Genomic DNA, 18152 nt, shown 5'->3' with positions numbered 1-18152 from the left:
CGGAACACAACAAAGGCAGAAGGCAAAACAAAGCCAAGGCTCTAGGAATTATAATCGGAGAAATGTCGGAAGGTGCGATAGCCTAGGTGGATGCCACCAGAGGTTGCGGTGGCATCATGGTGGCAGCTGTCGTCAAAGGCCGAGGTTACGCCATGGCGGCCGCCATCCTGCGCGAGCACAGCATTGAAGCTGCCGAAGTTGCGATAGCGTTGGCTAGCTTATGAACGGAGGCACAACAAGTAATAAGCGACCGCAAAACGTCCATCGAAAATTTTAGTAAGGGGAGAATCTCTCCCGGTGCGGCCCAAATGTAGACCAGAGAAAGTTGACCAGGAAAGTTCAGATAATTTGGACATCGCCTCACGCAGCCATCACCGGGAATAAAGAAACGAGGACATACTTTGGCGACCGAGGGAGCGGAGAATGCCTGCTAAAATATGGAAAGATTACGCAGCATTATAGATTGAAACGCAGACTGCCCTCCCCCCGCCCCTGGAGACGATGGCAAACCTACACGTGGCCGCACACGGTTTTCAGGTTAGGTATTGAATGCCTCGCCTTCAGAACAGGGGTCCGCGAGCCATGGCCTCGCCGGTTAGTGACAATTAGTTCCAGTCTCTCTTAAAAACACTGGTTTATTTCCGGACAAATGCAAAAGCATTTAATAAAAGGAACAAACAAAGAGAAACGCCACTGCGCTGGAGACATGATGTCGACCAGCACGACGATACATTGCCAAGGATAAAACCGAACGAGGGTCAGGGCTTCACCGCGGCAAACAAAACACACTGCGGTGCGAACAGGGCGAGCGATGGCGCCAAAGCACTAGCTGCGGCCCAAGCGACATTGCTTCTCTCGTGTCAACAGCTCACGCGAATAAGCCTAGGCCATTTCTACAGGCACTCCTTCCATCATCGTGCCTCCGGTCTTCTTTCCATCATCCGTGCATGCCCGGATGGCCCGTGACGCTCGCTGGCCGCCCCACTTTGGCCTCCCCGCCAGGGCAAAAGGCCCCGCGCCTTAATTTCGACGCGCTTATCTACTCTCGTTTTTTCGCCGATAACAACCCGCCCCTAAGATCAGCTGTTCACTCATGCGCACTAGCGCTGCCCGCGCAAAAGCAATACAAATAGGAAAACGCGCGCGGAGTTTAAAGCACTGAAAGGGGCTGCGGAGCCCCAAAGGATGACAAATACAAAAACTGTGATGAGAGAGGGACTCTCGATCACATAATTTTAGAACGTTAACACTCTATCGAGGAAGCACACAAAATAAATAGAGCAACCTGGAATACCTTGCTGCGTAGTTGGGATCCTGAGCTCCAGCTTCTAACCATCTGCTTGGAGGAAGAGGCAGCCGGGACACAAGACCTCCAGGCGCCAGCATCTGAAATGGCATCATCCCCATTCCCCTTAAGTCTGCGAGCCAGGAGTGTCCAGGGGGGCTAGCCATATTCGGTCACCAATAAATGTTTTTCTATTTGATTACTGCACTTTGAAAACAGTCATACTGACACTGGCGATAAGCCTAACCGCTCTAGTTCGCTGCCCAGCAGCTTGGTGCCATTTGTTTATTAATGCAGTTTGCCACATAAGACAGTTATATGAAACTTAAAGGATAAAAATGAAATTCCGTAGGGAGAAATGACACTAATTGGAGGTTCTACCAACTGCGGTAAGTTACATGCGAATTGCATCCTTTTTCACCGCCATTTCATCCTTACAGCCTACGTATTCGTGCACGAATGGGCCCACTACCGGTATGGCGTGTTCGACGAGTACGGAAGCCAGGACGACGACACATTTCCCCTCACCTATTGCGACGATAACAAAGTGAGTGCCGTTAAAAACGTGGAGACGAAAGCAAGTCTGTAATAAAAATGTTGCGAAAACATACACATACAAGACCTTCTGAAAGACGGCATACAAAAGGGGAGCGGCAAACCTGGTGCGATCTTGATTAAGGTGTTTTTCTTTCCGATATAAGGAATCAACAGCCCCAGTTATCAACCTAGAAGTAGGTCATTATCACGCAGAAGCAGTGTGCTAGTGTTCTTCTTCTGATGACAGTCTTAGAGGCACTGATTTCATATATTTCGGAGTGAAAACCGTGAACACGCACTAAAACTACACTTGTAACAAACCACGTCTGCTGATATGTTCAAATATACCGCATTAACAAATAAAACGCTGGTTGCGCAAAAAGACGAGTGCAAATATTTTGCGTCGCAAACAATTTGCTACCTGAAACAAAGAACCTTTCATTAAAACGTGACGTTGAACTTGAGTTTGGAAAGAACACTAGTCTATCTCGAAGATTACTTTTCTGATATAACCGCCTTCTCCCAGATGATTCTGGATGATGATACAGTCCAAAAACCATAAGATCACCAATAAACCTTCCAAATGTCGCGTCAGAACTAAGAATACGCTGAAGCGGAGAGATGACCTTTTTGTTGTTCTCCGGTTAATAAAGTCACAGCCCTGAAAGCCAAATATCGCTATAAAGTGCCCTAATATCTAATCAAATCTAAGAGCACAATGAAGCGGAAACGTTTGTGACAAAATATTTTAAACCAAGATCAGAAATGTACATGATTATAAGTTGTAAAGCCTACAGTGCACGCCCACGGGGCAGTGGCTATGACTATTCTGCTACTCATGCAAGTTCTTAATGCGGGCGACGTCAGCGTAATCTCAGGCACCTGAGTTAGTGTAATCTGTTCCAGACTTATATCGCAAGTTTCTACCATATTTCGTTGCAGAATAGAGCACATTAGCGATGAGTCAGTCACGTGTTTTTCACCACCTTCGTATTAGCCCCGTATTCTTCAAAGTCTTAAAATCGGCAGGTCTTTAAAAAATTGCTACCGCAATAGCGGAGTTGTCTGTCGTGTGCTGTCTTGACCCGTTTTCCAACGCTGTTCTCTGCTTTTCCAACGCTGTTCTCTACCTTCCGTAACAAGCAGCGTATAGCTTAAAAGTTTAACCTTTATTGTGAAAATAGCAGCCCTGCTTCTGCAGTCGAGTGATTCAATAGTTTGCAGTCGACACATCCTCTTGAAATCGAAGGCGCTCAGCTGAAACATCTTATTATTCTTTTTTTTTCTTTTCCATCATGCTCCAAGGTGAGACTGAACTCGTGCTCTCAGGAGATTCGCTTCCGGGCCACGACCAAAAGTGGTGAAAATTGCATGATGTACACGAATTGCCAGCTCTCCAAGAACTGTACGGTGGAGATCATGATGCCAAGTAAGACCCTCGTCGAGTCATCCATCATGTTCATGCCGTACCAGAACAATGTAAGTATATCTTGCCATGCATCTGCAGCCACGACGCATTGGCTAGAGACATTGTGGCCGTCCTCCTGATACATCTATCCTCGTTTAATTATTGAAAAGGATGCCAATTAGTTAATGGGTATTTGATTGGGTAATCGGATTACGGGAAAGGTGTACGTTACTCTCTGTTATAGACACGTGACCACCAGTCAGATTTTGTTTGAATGTAGGAAGTCTGCGCGTAATTTCAAGTGGGCAGCCAGTCTTCGAACGTCAGCATGACGTTTTTCTTTTTCAAGGAGGTGAAGTGAAAAGGAGGAGGAAGTGAAGTGAAAAGGTTTGAGCAGTAGAGGGAACTTACCGATTCATTAATCCTTATAGCGTCATTGTCAAAAGGAGGAAAAACTCGGGCGCTCGCGTCAGCCTTTCCTTTATGTACCTTAACTCATGATTTGTGTGATGTCTCGTCGAAAATGACTTGAAACGTAAGCTTTAATCTATGCAGTATAGTTGTTACAGAGACTGCCTACGACGGCCTATTCCTATTCCATTACCTATTCATGACACCGGTTCCTACAGATTTAAATTGTAAGATTGCGAAGAAGGATCACGTTGACAGTATTTAGTTCGGATTGCCGGCAGTTAGTCCTGCTTTCTCTCGGGAGCGCCCAGTAACTTTGTCCAAGTGACTTTTTTCGAAGGGGAGCCGACCAGCTTTGTATTTTTGGCCACAACAGATAAGCCACTATCTCCCACAGCTCACTCTATTATCCCCTTGTTGCTGCCATCATCATATCCTGTTCTACGCTGCGCTAGCGCTTCGGGATGCAAAGTGTCTGCCTGAGCATCAGCGTTTGCCAATGTATGGCGAAAAATTCCATCTAAAATTTTTTCGGATAATTGGGATGTTACCCTCACTAGCAACTGTCCTGTGAAGACACTTTACCCACAAGTTATGTGTGTTGCGAATGCGTGGCCCACATTTTTTTTCAATCAATCAATCATTTTTATTTCAATAAATATAGAAATTGCAAAAAAATGTTGGGCCAATAGCCGAAGCTAGTTTAGGCCCGTACATACATACATACATACATATACACAGCAGTGGAGACACGCTAAAGGACATTTATCAAATGTTTTCAGGCTTATACACAAGCAAACTTAACAATAAATGAGCACATAACAGTAAAGAAATGAAAAGCAGGCATGCACATACACAAATTATTTTAGGCGACTTGCATAATTGAGAGATCTCGGAATACAGTTCCGTATGTGAAGAAAATGAATACAACCAAGACATACACATTTGGTAGCGCCAGAAATGTAAGCATTTCTTATCTCTTTTATTTAGTGTTATAATAATATAATTCTGTCAAAATAAAATCTTTTCATGGAAAATAAAAAGTTATTTGCCATTTTAATTTCAAGTGGAATATTGTTCCATATTTTTACACCGACATATTGTATTAGGCGTTGGCCGTAAAAGTTTCTTGTGATAGGAAGGTTAAAGTTTATATTGCTTGCATTTCTGGTGTTCCTGTTGGGTGTAACAAATATTGTAATTGGTAAAGGATGAGTATTCAGGAGAATGGAATTTACTACACAGCAAACTTTCATTTCCGACGCAAGAGTAAAAGGGAGTATATGTAGCTCTGAGAACAATAAAGGTGTAGATGAATGCCAGTGCGAGAAGGTCATTATGCGTACGGCTCTTTTTTGAAGACGAATGATGGGATCTAAGTATGTCTTAAATGTGAATGCCCAAGACTCGCAGCAATAGATAAGGTGAGAATGAAATATGGCAAAGTAAACCATTTTTAAAATACGGGTACAAAAATATAATCGTGTTCGAAAAAGAATATAACAAGCTGAAGCAAGTTTCGAACACAGATTTGTAATGTGTTCTTTAAAGTTCAACTGGTTGTCAATTGTAATACCTAAATATTTTATTGATTCTGTCTCATCCAAGGCTGCTCCATCAATTAAAATATTGAGGCTAGAAGAATTAAAGAACTTATTTCTGGGACGAAATAGAACAAATTTTGTTTTTGATTTATTTAGCGTGAGTTTATTGCAGTTAAACCATTCGTTTATTCGACATGCTTCGGAATTAATTACTGCTTCCAATTCTAAAAGTAACTTGCCTGAAAATATTACTGCTGTGTCATCAGCGTATATAACAGCCTTAGATGAAGATAAAATCTGAGGGAAATCATTAATATATAGAGAGAACAAAATGGGGCCTAGAACAGAACCTTGGGGAACGCCTGTTTCAACTGTTTGAAGGGGGGAGGAAAAACCATCAAGATAAACGTATTGCTTCCTGTTTGAGAGATAACTAGCAAAAAAGTCAAGTGTAGACCCGAGGAATCCGTAGTGTTCAAGCTTTTTCAACAGAATAGAGTAACTAACAGTATCGAAAGCTTTTTTTAAATCAAGAAACAATACAACCGGAATTTCATTATTGTGTAAAGATGTATATATAGACTGTGTAAGTTCGAGAACCGCTGTGGATGTAGATCTATTAGATCGGAAGCCATGCTGACATTGAGAAACAATATTATTTTCTTTCAAATAATGGCGTACTTGTAATGCTATAGCTTTTTCAAATATAGTATTTATTACACTAAGCACCGGTATTGGACGATAGCTGCTTGGATCATTGTTATCATCGTTTTTATATACAGGGATGACTTTTGCTATTTTCAGTATGTCGGGATAAATACTTTTCTCTATTGAGTGATTAAATATATGGAGCAAAAGGGGTGCAACAATCTCAACATTATCTTTCACAACTTTCACTGGTATCCCGTGTGGCCCTGTAGCTTTGGCGCTACTCAAGCTTCCAATTATTTCAGTAATTGTATCAAGTGTAAGTGCAGTTAATGTAAAGGTACTATTGGCAGGTCCCGAATGCATCATCCATGGAGTAAGTGGTATATGTTGTGCCAGCTGTGGGCCTATGCTGGTAAAATATGTATTAAATCTCAATGCTGTGTCGTTATTCACTACATCGGGATAAATGTACTTTGTAGGAGGCTTGCCAATTACATCATTTAGAACATTCCATATTCGTTTAGTGTTCCCATTAGCTCGTTCAATAAGCGACGTGTTATATTCTTTTTTCCTCCTTCTTATCATGGACAGTACTGAGTTTCGAGCAATGCGAAATTGCTGCAAATAATACACATTCTCTTTCTGCTTCTTCCACTTACTGTACCAAGTATCCTTTTCTTTTATTGCTTTCAGTATCGTCTCGGTCATCCAAGGATTAAGAGGCCTGTCGTATTTTCTTTGATAAGAATTTGTGCATTCAGATATTGTAGTGTTCAATACATTTACAAAATTTGCACACTCTGAGTGCACATCAGCATCAAATATACTCTCTGGATTCAGTAGCTGCAGTTTTCTTTTTAGCAAAACGTTATTAAGTCGGGTGGTCTTAGAACGCGAGTGATTAGTACGTTGTTGTACCCTATGATAAAGTGCAAATACTGGAGAATGGTCAGTAATCCTTGTATCATATACACCTGATGTAATATTTTCGATATTGTATAAAATATGATCTAATATTGTAGCAGTTGTAGATGTTATCCTGGTGGGTTCCAGTATTGTGTTTTTGAAGTTAAAGGAGTCTAGTAAGTGCAAATATTCATTATGTGCTTCATTATTAACATTAATATAAAAGTCACCTGTTATTATCACCGGACAGTTGTTACTAAAGGACGTAAACACGCTTTCCATTTCGTCGAAAAATATCGGCAAACTAGAACTTGGTAGTCTATAGACCACTCCAATTGTTACATTTGAATGTAATTTAATGAAAAGATACTCAATAGTAAAATTATTACCAACTAATTCTGTAATGATTTTAAATTCAAGGTCAGATTTTATCAGCAGTGCAACACCCCCTCCTCGAGAAGAGGTGTCCCTAGAGCTAGAAATGAAGTTATATCCTGGGACAGAAAAATGTTCGTTTTTACGTAACCATGTTTCCGAGAGGGCAATGACTTCGAACTTAAAACTGTGTCGAGATAAAAATACTGAAAACAAATCCCAGTTTTTGTGGACGCTGCGGATATTGCAGTGAACAAGAGAAAGACATGGTCTCATGTTAAATTCGTCATTTACTTGACTTATCGAAAAACTCATTACGGTAGAGAACGGTACCGAACATTAAATATTCACTTAGTTATCCTTAGTCAGGTCTTCCTCGCATGTTATGTGGAGCACCTTAGACTTCTCAGCCTTCCTCATCAATATCTTGCCCTGCGACACCCAGGCGAATTGCCAGTTCTTCTCACGTTTTGTCTTGATTGCTTTGCCGAGCAAGAGTTTATATTCTGGGCACAGATGCCCATTTATATAAACTGGATCATCCGTCTCGAATCCCAAGATAGCAGTTGTCAGCCTCTGTTTCTTAGCTTTGAGAATAATGCGATCACGAACTTCCCTTGACATGAATCGCACGACTATGTTTGCCTGGTTTTTCTCTTTAGTCGGCACTCGGTGTATGACATCAATGTCTTCAGTTTGAAGTTCTTCCTCAAGGGTTTCGGCTATCTTTAGCATCATAGTGCGCAGCGATTCATTTGGCACTGGTGGAACGCCTTTTATCTCAAGATTGTTCCTTCGGCTGTACTGCTTCAAATCTATTAGCTCTTTCCTCACTTCTTTTAGTTCTTTGCGCAGTTCTTGGGCCTCCTCTTTGCATTCCGCTTGCTTTTTCTTGATTGTATTTATTTCCTGACAGACACTCTGTACGTCGTCTTTAAACTTTTCGAAAGCTGCATTCATGAAATCCATGGATTGTTTCATTTCTTGTATATCAGAAAGCGAAGTTTTATGATCAAGTGCAACAGCTTTGATATCAGCTCTAATATAAGTCGTTACTGTTTCTAGTCGCGTAGTCATTTCGACCAAAGTTTTGGCAACTTCTTTTATCGTTGTCGGCGGTTTTTCGGCCAACGTATCACCAAGGGCAGATAACAGATTCGTTCCCTCATCCATTTTACAGAGACAGATGCAGGGTAATCCAGGAGCTGTATATCAAAAATACATGAAGCAGCTAAACGCTGCACGTACCGTCTTTGCCAAAAGTAACCAGGCTGCTCCGAAGGCTGGCGGAGCAAGCACGCGGCTGTGTGGCGGCGTTGCGCTCACTGTGGCTTATCGGTGCTCGTCAGCTCCGAGGGTACAACGGCTGACGTAACTGCACACCCTCACTCTCGCCCGTTGGATGATAAAAACTAGGCGCGTATGATGTGCGGGCTGCGGTTTCACGCGTGCGAAGCCTGGTTGTGCCCAGTGAGGGCGCTCAGTATAGCGACAGGGCTTTTCGCTCTTCTCGGCAACTGCGGAAAACTGAAAAGCAGGTGATAGTAGACACGGTGAGCTCTTGTTGTTCGTTTCTAGGACGAATATCTGCTAGGTTTTCTAGACAGTGTCGCCCTGAAATAAGGGTTCCGCGAGCGAGAAAGCAATCATGTGCATATAATAGGTAAGCGTGAGGAAGGTTTCATTTAAGTTCTTTACTTAGACCAAAACTTACCTACAAGCAAATGCAAATATTTGTTACAATAAATCATTGCACATATTTTTAAACAGCCACCCCGAGGGGCTAACACAATTTCGCAAGCCTAAAAGAGAAATAAGGTGGCTTGAAAGGGTTCACAAGCTTTCCCTAGTTACGACCCGTAATGTGGCACTACGCAAGGCACCTTGAAGAAAGCATATTGAAATTTCGAGGTGCGATGCACAGGCGCATGAAACACACAGGAAAGCGCAATTCTGCTGGTGCTTTTCAGCAGCGGATTACACAACACTAGCACGTAAAATTATACAGCGAGAAACGCGACATATTATCTGCTTCAGGGCAGTTGCCAAGAAGAGCGAATAGCCCTTCGCTATACTGAGCGCCCTCGCTGGGCTCAACCAAGCTTCGCACACGTGAAACCGCAGCCGACGCATCATACGCGCCTAGTTTTTATCATCCAACGGGTGAGAGGGAGGGTGCGAAGTTACGTCTGCTGTTGTACCCTCGGAGCTAACGAGCACCGATAAGCCACAGCGAGCGCAACGCCGCCACACGGCCGCGCGCTTGCTCCGCCAGCCTTCGGAGCAGCCTGGTTACTTTTGGCAAAGACGGTACCTGCGAAACCGTAGTAAAAGTTTTTAGGTCCTGTGCGCTGTGCCCAGCTGCCTGGATCACCCTGAACTGTGGCGCGGGGATGGTCGCGTCGCTCTTTTATCCTCTCGTTGACTGCGCAGAATTCTGTCGTCCAGGGAAAATCTGCGCAGCACACGTGTTGAAGAAGTGGTCCTGCTCCGTCGCTCAGGTATCGTCTTCGATGTGCAGATATATCCTCAGACGAAAAGATTGGCCAGGTATCTGCGAAACCGTAGTAAAAGTTTTTAGGTCATGTGCGCTGTGCCCAGCTGCCTGGATCACCCTGAACTGGATTAAATGATTTTCTGTTTAATATTTTGTATGGAAGGTAACTTTCTCATCAAACGCTGATAACATGAAGTCTCCTTTTCTTAAGGTTTCTTATTGTGCGGGCTCAGGAGTACTTTCATCAATTTTGATGAAATTTTGGCTATGGAAAATATACGGGACATTTAAGCTCCTTGTTTAAACGTATGACGCGATAGAGCTCCGTCGTTAGCGGGCATATACTTGATATCAAAGAGGAGAGCAAGTTGATTTTTATTTCAACTTTACATTTCGAAATGAGCACACCGAGTTGGCAGCTGCTCTAAAATTTCTGATATAATGTGGCGTCGTTAAGGAGCACAAAGCTTCCAGGAATCAGTGGTTAGTTATGCCAGCTGCCAGCTAACACTTTCAGCGCCTTACAGGTGATTGATCATAATACTGAGGACAATGACGACGTCAGATTTTCTGAGTAACGCTGCTTATGCGTATCGCTAGGAACTTTCCGCAGGTTAAATGCTTTTAAGTGATGTTCTTGGGAAGCATAGAAATTTTTGTCTGGTATTCTGTTTTGCGTGGGCCTTAAGTAAAGGACGTGATTTGTCATTCTTCACACTGAAAGTTTGGCTTGACATACGGTTGCACTTATATATGTTGTCAGTTTCAACCCATGTCTCTAGCTATCCTCTGATATGATTAGATGTATCCAGCACCATCTTGCAAGAATGAACAAAATGAAAGAAAATGCGGTAGATTTGACGGATTAATTTAAATTTTTATCTGTGGTCTTGAAAGCTTCAGGTATTGAGCATGCTACAAGATATGACACAGAGGGACATTTGAACCGACCTCTTTAATTATCAGTGGTATGCTTCGATCGGAGTGCAATGCAAGTGCATGTCTATGAAGGGTGAGTGTGCACAAATGGCTAAACGCGCAAGAGGAACCGCTTAAGAGAACTGCTAAAGTTTTCGCGTCAAACCCCCAAAATAAGGAGTAGATTAAGTGTTCCTCAGTTCTTTCCTAGGCTCGCGTGTTAGAAAGACATTTGAACCAAGTGGCCCACACTCCATTTATACTGCACCAAATACTGTGGACAATTCATTCTGAGCAATACAGACCCATGCATGAATAAATGACTGCCTCTCCAGTAAAGGAGAGTAGATGCAAGCACTAAATGGTTACGGACATGAGACTGTGGTGGCACACTTGGAGACGACGCCGAAGCCATTGTCCGCCCGCGCAGCGCCCCTCTCACCCTGGAGTGCTCCTCTTACCATTGAGTGGCACTCCCTCAAAAGCTCCTCACGGGCAACAGAGGAAAATGAAGTGTTTGGTGCATGCAGTACCTTCCTTTATCATGGCGTTATTAGAAATATCAGAATAACAGATTGTGTGGCTAGCTGGCGGATGGGTTGTGTGAGATAGAGTTAGGTCATGTGCTTGAGTGTTAAAGCTCAGTCATGCCTTGTATGTGAAAAAGAAAATTTTGTTTCTTCTGTTTTTATTGGCGGCTATCTGATAATACGCGCCTGTGTTGTGGTCTCTTTCTATAATAAATTATTGTGCCTCTTTTTCTGGGTTGGTAGCAATGACAAACTAAAATTCAGCGCGTTTTAAATTAACAGCTTGGACGACATCTCATAAAGCATTAAGAAGAAACTGAAAAATAAATTTTTTTAGCTGTACGAGGGAGGAAAACGCGACCAGTTCACTTTCGTTCGGTGCTCGAATGTGACCGCTTCGGTGCCCGGATGACGACTCCCGGATTTGGCTCAGCATGATCACAAGGTCATTGTCAACGACAGCTAACAGCATTTGGTGCTCAATAACGCAATAGCAGGCTCAGAAGAGTCTTAGGCACGCCGGTTCAAAAGTAGCCTATGCAGGTCCAAATACAGTTTCTTGTAGACACTGATCAGCCCACAATATGTCCATCTGCCAGTCTGAAACAAGAGGATCCAGAAAGCTGCACGTGCTACAAATTTTGCAGACACAACATAGCTTAGGGATTCGCCTTAATAGAGTAATTTAACGATACTGTCTGCACGCAGCACATCTCCTGTAAGATGGAGTAGCGCAACCGTACTGGCCAGAAAAAGTGTCTACGCGCAATCTAAGTATAAATAACCTTGGGGAAGAGAAAGGGCCCGCAATTTCATGCTGCATCAGAAAACGTGTGCCGAGCAAGATGCCGCCATCTGACCGGTACTATTCCTTGCTTGCTCACATGAGGTATTCAGAGGAGAGCACTAAGAATAGCTAGAAATAGACTTTTATGTACAGTACCTAAGTAATCGCTCATTCGCTCGTGACATCGCTTTGCTAAGCAACGCAATGAGCGAACCGCAAAACATGACCGAGAAACATTACAACCAAAGCAAAATGGCTCGGTTCAAAAGCAATAAGCACAGTACAATAACGTTCAACAATCCAGGAAAGGAATAGCAATTTATGAAGAGTACTTATGTGCAAGTAGTGACCTTACATCAGCATGACGACAGTAAGACACTTAATACAAAAGTGGAATTGGGGTATTTAACTAAACGAATTCTTTATTTCCAAACGGCAAGCGTAATACCCGTACTTTACCGATGCTGATCTTGAGGGAAGGATGGTAAACCATAAGGAATACAGTGGTTATTATTTTGAGAAAAACGCATCAAACTCTGAAAATAATATAATGAGTGTAGCATTAAAAGGAAGTGGTAGAGCAGAGCTCATTAATCAGCACAGGCGATTAATGAGGTCCTAGTCAATATCGCGAAGACGAAATTGGTTGGACATATAATGCAAAGGGAGGATAACGAATGGTAATCAGCGATAACCAACTATTATAGGTTCCAAGGGAAGGTAAACATGTCAGCAGGGAGGCAGAAAATGGCTGGGCGGATGAAAGACAGCAGCTGGCACAAGACGCATTTAATTGCAGGAATGTGGGATGTGCCATTTTGGATTTATTCCTGGATTCTAAAAGAGGGACGGACGGACGTTGACGTTGACGTACGGACGGGCAGACGGACGTTGACGGATGGACATGTTTATAGAATGGGTAAGGCAGATGAGTCGGTGGAAAGTACTTGCTCAGAAAGCTTCTTTTTGAGGAGTTAGCCTGTGTCTAATTTGTCCTTCGCAGTAGACAAAGCCGCCAAAGTTCCAGCATAATATTATTTGTGAGTATTGAGAAAAAACGTGCGGTCCCAAAATGTCCGTCGCGAAGCACCAGGGTTCAGCATTCAGGCATCTAGCCGACTGGTTGCAGATATCAATAGTCGTACAGTGATGAACACTGGCAAAACCTCCTCGCGTTAGCATATTTTACCTGACTACGATCCTTATTCCAGATCAGCCAGTTTTGCGACTCCAGCACAGGAACCCGCAGGCACAACCGCTTCGCTCCCAACAAGCAGAACAGGCTTTGCCAGGGCAAGTCCACTTGGGAGGTGATCAGCGCCAATGAAGGCTTCAAGAAGTATGTTGTCTCTTTTTGTTGTCTTTAGATCAAGCAATGTGGTAGTGGATGTGTCCGGCCGCTAGAGCAACGGCATTCGCAATTAAAATGTACTGAAGTCGAGCTCCCTTACTGGGAGTCGTAGGTCGCGGAGCACAGACAGTGATCACTTAGCCATTAGGCAGTGACTTTGGCATGAACATATCTATCAGAGAATATATTTCTTTATTTTTATCTATTTATTTCCTGTGCTGCCGATCTCAAGTTTAGACCATAGCACAAGGTCTTTACATTTATAATATCTAACAAAATGTGATGAAAGGAGTCAAAGCAGCTCTACAGAAATACGGTATTAGGCAATTAATACAGTACAGAAAAACTAAAAATGTCGTGCTAACTCCGCACAGACGATACACATCACAAAAAAAAAGTTCAAGAAGGAAAACCATGGGATAACATGCCGTCGACTTAGTGAAAGGAACGAGAAAAAAAGGAAGCGAAATTCGTCACCGGATCATTTCTGTTCAAACCATGGAATGTAGTTTGGAGCAAAAACTTGAAAATGAATCAGCGTTAGTAACAGATGCATGCAGGCGATTTCATTCGCTTGTTGTTAGCGGGAAGAAATATGTGACTGTGACAATAATATTCGGTTGGTGTACAGGCGTGCTGATTTTTTTGTCTCACTTACTTGATAGCAAAATGTACTGTAAGAAGTCGATGCTGATGGCGTTATGCAGTAACTGATAGAAGAATTTTAATCTCGACAATTTCGCTCTTGTTCATAGAGTTTTGAGTCCAGATATTACAGCTAGTTCGGTTGGTGAATCCGTTCGGTTGTACCTATTGTGAATGAATTTTCATGCTTTACGCTGTATTCTTTCAAGCCATGAACGATTACTTAGAGACTGGAGAAACCAAACGGTGTTAGCATATCCTAGTACAGACCTAATAAAAATCCTATAAGATAGGAGATTTAGTTTGTGCAAGGGAAAGTAGAAGACATGTTATAAGAAAACATAACTTGTGTGATGCAGTTGAAGCGATATTACTGATGTGTTCACCCCATCTAAGATCGTTGAACAATGTGACACTTAGATATATGTGCTCGCTTACAAAGGTAAGCGGAGTGTCATTTATTTTATTCACAAAATTAGAAGGCTCTATTTCCCTGGTTACTTCTTTGTTTTGACGACACCTTCCATATCGCACCAATCAGCATTTTGTTTCCTGTTGAGAATGATATGATCTTCGAGGCTTATTACTTCTCTGTATATTATGCAATCGCCAGAAAAAGAGTTTGATCTTACAGTAGACCGTAGCAGCAGTATAACTAATAAAGATATGGAGCAAAAAGGGTCCAAGAACCGAGCCTCGAGTAACTGCGGATGTGAATGGTACCGATTTAAATTCGACGTGGTGTAAAAGAAGAATTGTGACCGTTGCTGCAAAAAAATCTATCCAAGCCAATATTTCCCATCACTAACGAATCCTCGTAATTTTGTGATATGTTTAGAATGTCACACACAGTCGAAACCTTTAGCGAAATCAAGTAACTATATGTAATTTGGGTGCAATTATAATAAATAAAGGGAGGTCATGTGCTATTTTCGTTAATTGAGTATTTGCTGACAAACCGCGGAGAAACCCATGCTGATGATGTGATAATAAGCTATGATGTTCTAAAAATACATTTAGATGCTTGCAATTATAGACAGTGATACTGGTATAATATTTGACACTAATAATGTAAAGAAGTGCTGTCTGATTTATGAATTGGGAATACCTTGGTCATTATCCAGTCATCTCAGTTCAGTTCAGTCGTTCAGTCGTGTCCGACTCTTCGTGACCCTACGGACCATGTCACGCCACGCTTTCCGGTCTCTCACCATCTTCCTAACATCACATAACTTCATCTGCAGTGCCTCGAGGATGCCATCTAACCATCGCGTTTGCTGCCTACCCCTTCTCCGGCGACCCTCAACCTTTCCCAACATCAAATCTTTCTCCAGCGACTCCTCTCTTCCCATCAGATGACCAAAGTAGCTGATCTTTAACTTTAAAATTTGACCCTCCAATGAGCAGTATGGGTTTATGGTCGACAATATCGACTGATTTGATCTTCTGGCAGTCCAAGGAAATCTCAAGAGTCTTCGCCAGCACCACAATTCAAATGCGTCAATTCTTCGGCGGTCAGCCTTTTTCACAGCCTAACTCTCGCTGGAAAGGCCATAACTGGAAAGACCATAGCATGAGTTATACGGATCTTGGTTGGCAGACTAATGTCTCTGCTCTTTACTAGGCGGTCAAGGCTAACCATTGCTTTCTTTCCCAGAAGCAGGTGTCTCCTAATTTCATGAATGCAGTCTCCTTCCGAGGTAATCTTGGAACCCAAGAAGAGAAAATCTGCCACAGCTTCCACTTCTTGTCCATTGATGCTCCAGGACTTGATAGGGCAAGACGCCATGATCTGTCTTTTTAATGTTCCGTTTAAGCCCAAACTTCTCACTCTCTTCTTGTACGCGCATCAGAAGTCTCTTGAGTTTCACTTCACTTTCTGCCATTAAAGTGGTATCATCCGCATATCTAAGGTTGTTGATGCGTTTTCCAGCAATCTTCACTCCAGCTGAACACTCGTCCAGACCGGCCTTCCTCATGATGCACACTGCATATAGGTTAAATAGGCAGGGCGACAGTATGCAGCCTTGCCTCACTCCTTTCTCGATCGGAAACCAATCAGTAAGACCATGCCCAGTTCTGACTGTGGCCTCTTGCCCTTCATACAGGTTCCTGAGGAGACAGATGAGGTGAATTGGAACTCCCACCTCTTGGAAAGCTTGCCACAATCTGCTGTGATCTACGCAGTCAAACGTTTTTGCATAATCAATAAAGCAGAAGTAGATGGGTTTCTGGAACTCTCTTGCTTTTTCTATGATCCAGCGAAGGTTGGCATTTTGGTCTCTAGTTCCTCTGCCCTTGCGAAACCCAGCTTGCACGCCCGGAAGCTCCCGATCCACATACTGCTGCAGCCTACCTTGGAGGATTTTCAACATCACCTTGCTAGCATGCAAAATAAGCGCGATCGTAAGGTAGTTGGAACAATCTTTGGCACTGCCTTTCTTTGGGATGGGGATGTAAACTGACCTCCTCCAATCCTGTGGCCACTGCAGGGTTGTCCAAATCTTCTGACATAATGTATGCAGAATGTTAACAGCATCATGGTTGAGGTTTTGAAGCAACTCAGCTAGAATGCCATCAATTCCGCTAGCTTTATTCTTAGCAAGGCTGGCTAAGGCCCATTCAACTTCACTCTTCAGGATGCCCGGCTCGAGATCAGTAAACACAGCTGTCTTATGTTGGGTTTGCACTTTCGGGTCCTTCTTTTACAGTTCTTCTGTGTATTCCTGCAACTCTTCTTTATCTTTGAGGCTTCAGTGAGGTCCTTGCCTCGTTTGTCCTTTATCACGCCCAGCTTAGCACAGAAGCTTCCTTTGATATCTTTGATTGTCTTATACAGAGCTCTTGCGTTCCTTAATTGCTGTTGTCCTCAACTGCTTGACACTGTATGTTTAGAAAGGCATTCTTATCTCTCCTTGCTATTTTCTGAAAATCCGCATTGAGGACCTTGTATCTTTCTCTTTCCCCCATAACTTTTGCCATCCTCCTTTCCTCAGCTATTTGCAAAACCTCTTCAGATAACCAGTTTGCTTTCTTGCATTTCTTTTGCTTTGGAACTACCTTAGTAGCAACTTCTTGTATTATATCACGAACATCGGTCCACATCTCTTCGGGCTCTCTGTCTTCTAGATCTAATTCTTGAAATCGATTCCTCACTTCCACAGCATATTCTAATGAAATTTGATCCAGATCATACCTGAAAGGCCTTCTAGTTTTCGGCGTTTTCCTCAATCGAAGCTTAATTTTGGCAACAAGAAGCTGATGATCGGTGCCACAATCGCCCCAGGCCTTGTTTTTACTGCTTCTATAGCGCTTCTCCATCTCTGCCGGCAAAGAATTAAATCGATCTGATTCCTGTACAGACCGTCCGGTGAAGTCCCTGTGTAGAGGCGCCTCTTGTGCTGTTGAAAATGAGTATTCGCTATGGTCAGGTTGTTATCTTGACAAAACTCTACTAGCCTCTGCCCAGCTTCATTTGGCTCGCCAAGACCGAACTTGCCTATAATTCCGGATATTTCTTCACTCAACATTCCAGTCTCCAATGAGAAAAACGACGTCTGATGATGGGGTGCGGTCCAAAAAAGGCATTGTAGGTCCGCATAAAATCTCTCAACGTGAGCTTCTTCAGCAGCAGTGGTCGGTGCATAGACTTGGATAACTGTTATGTTGAAATGGTGACCTTGGATCCGAAGTGAAATCATTCGGTCGTTTTTGGGGTTGTACCCTAGCACTGCTTTGCCCATTCTTCTGTTTACTATGAGAGCGACCCCATTCCTGCTCTTGGATTCGTGCCCACAATAAAAGACATAATGGTCGCCGGAGTTAAATTCTCACATTCCGGTCCACTTGAGCTCGCTGATACCCAAGATATCAATGTTCAATTTGTCTATTTCTCGCTTGACGACATCCAGTTAACCTTGCATCATAGATCTTACATTCCATGTTGCTATTTGATATATCTCCTTGCAACATCGGACTTTTGGCTTTAGCCCAGCCGCTTCATTCGTCCTGGAGCTACTAGGAATCGCCCTTTGTTCATCCCCAGTAACATGTGGGACACCTTCCAACCTTGGGGGCTCATCTTCCGGCGCCATATCTTTAATGGTATTGTGACTGGCCATAGGGTTTTCTTGGCTGGAAATACTGGAGTGGGTTGCCATTACCTTCTCCAGTGAATCACATTTTGTCAGAACTCTCTGCCGTGACCTGTCTATCTTGGGTGGCCCTACACAGCAGAGCTCACGACTTCATCGAGTTTCGTAAGCCCCTCCGCCACGACAAGGCAGTGATCCATGAAGGGGAAGAAG

General features: G+C 43.1%; 1 pseudogene across 1 annotated transcript in view; it reads left to right on the top strand.

Annotated features, from left to right (window-relative positions):
* Positions 1 to 18152, top strand: part of LOC146179737 (calcium-activated chloride channel regulator 1-like) — a 46332-nt pseudogene that overhangs the window by 12690 nt on the left and 15490 nt on the right. Inside the window, exons 4-6 of the transcript XR_014700985.1 lie at positions 1726 to 1832; positions 3128 to 3301; positions 13061 to 13188. The product of XR_014700985.1 is annotated as a calcium-activated chloride channel regulator 1-like (transcript). The remainder of the gene's footprint in view (positions 1 to 1725; positions 1833 to 3127; positions 3302 to 13060; positions 13189 to 18152) is intronic.

Source organism: Amblyomma maculatum, chromosome 9 (assembly GCF_055883805.1).
Source record: "Amblyomma maculatum isolate TAMU_Amacu chromosome 9, ASM5588380v1, whole genome shotgun sequence".
In the NCBI taxonomy this organism is placed as follows: domain Eukaryota; kingdom Metazoa; phylum Arthropoda; class Arachnida; order Ixodida; family Ixodidae; genus Amblyomma; species Amblyomma maculatum.
Note: the sequence above shows the minus strand (reverse complement) of the source record. Positions and strands in the feature narration are given on the sequence as shown.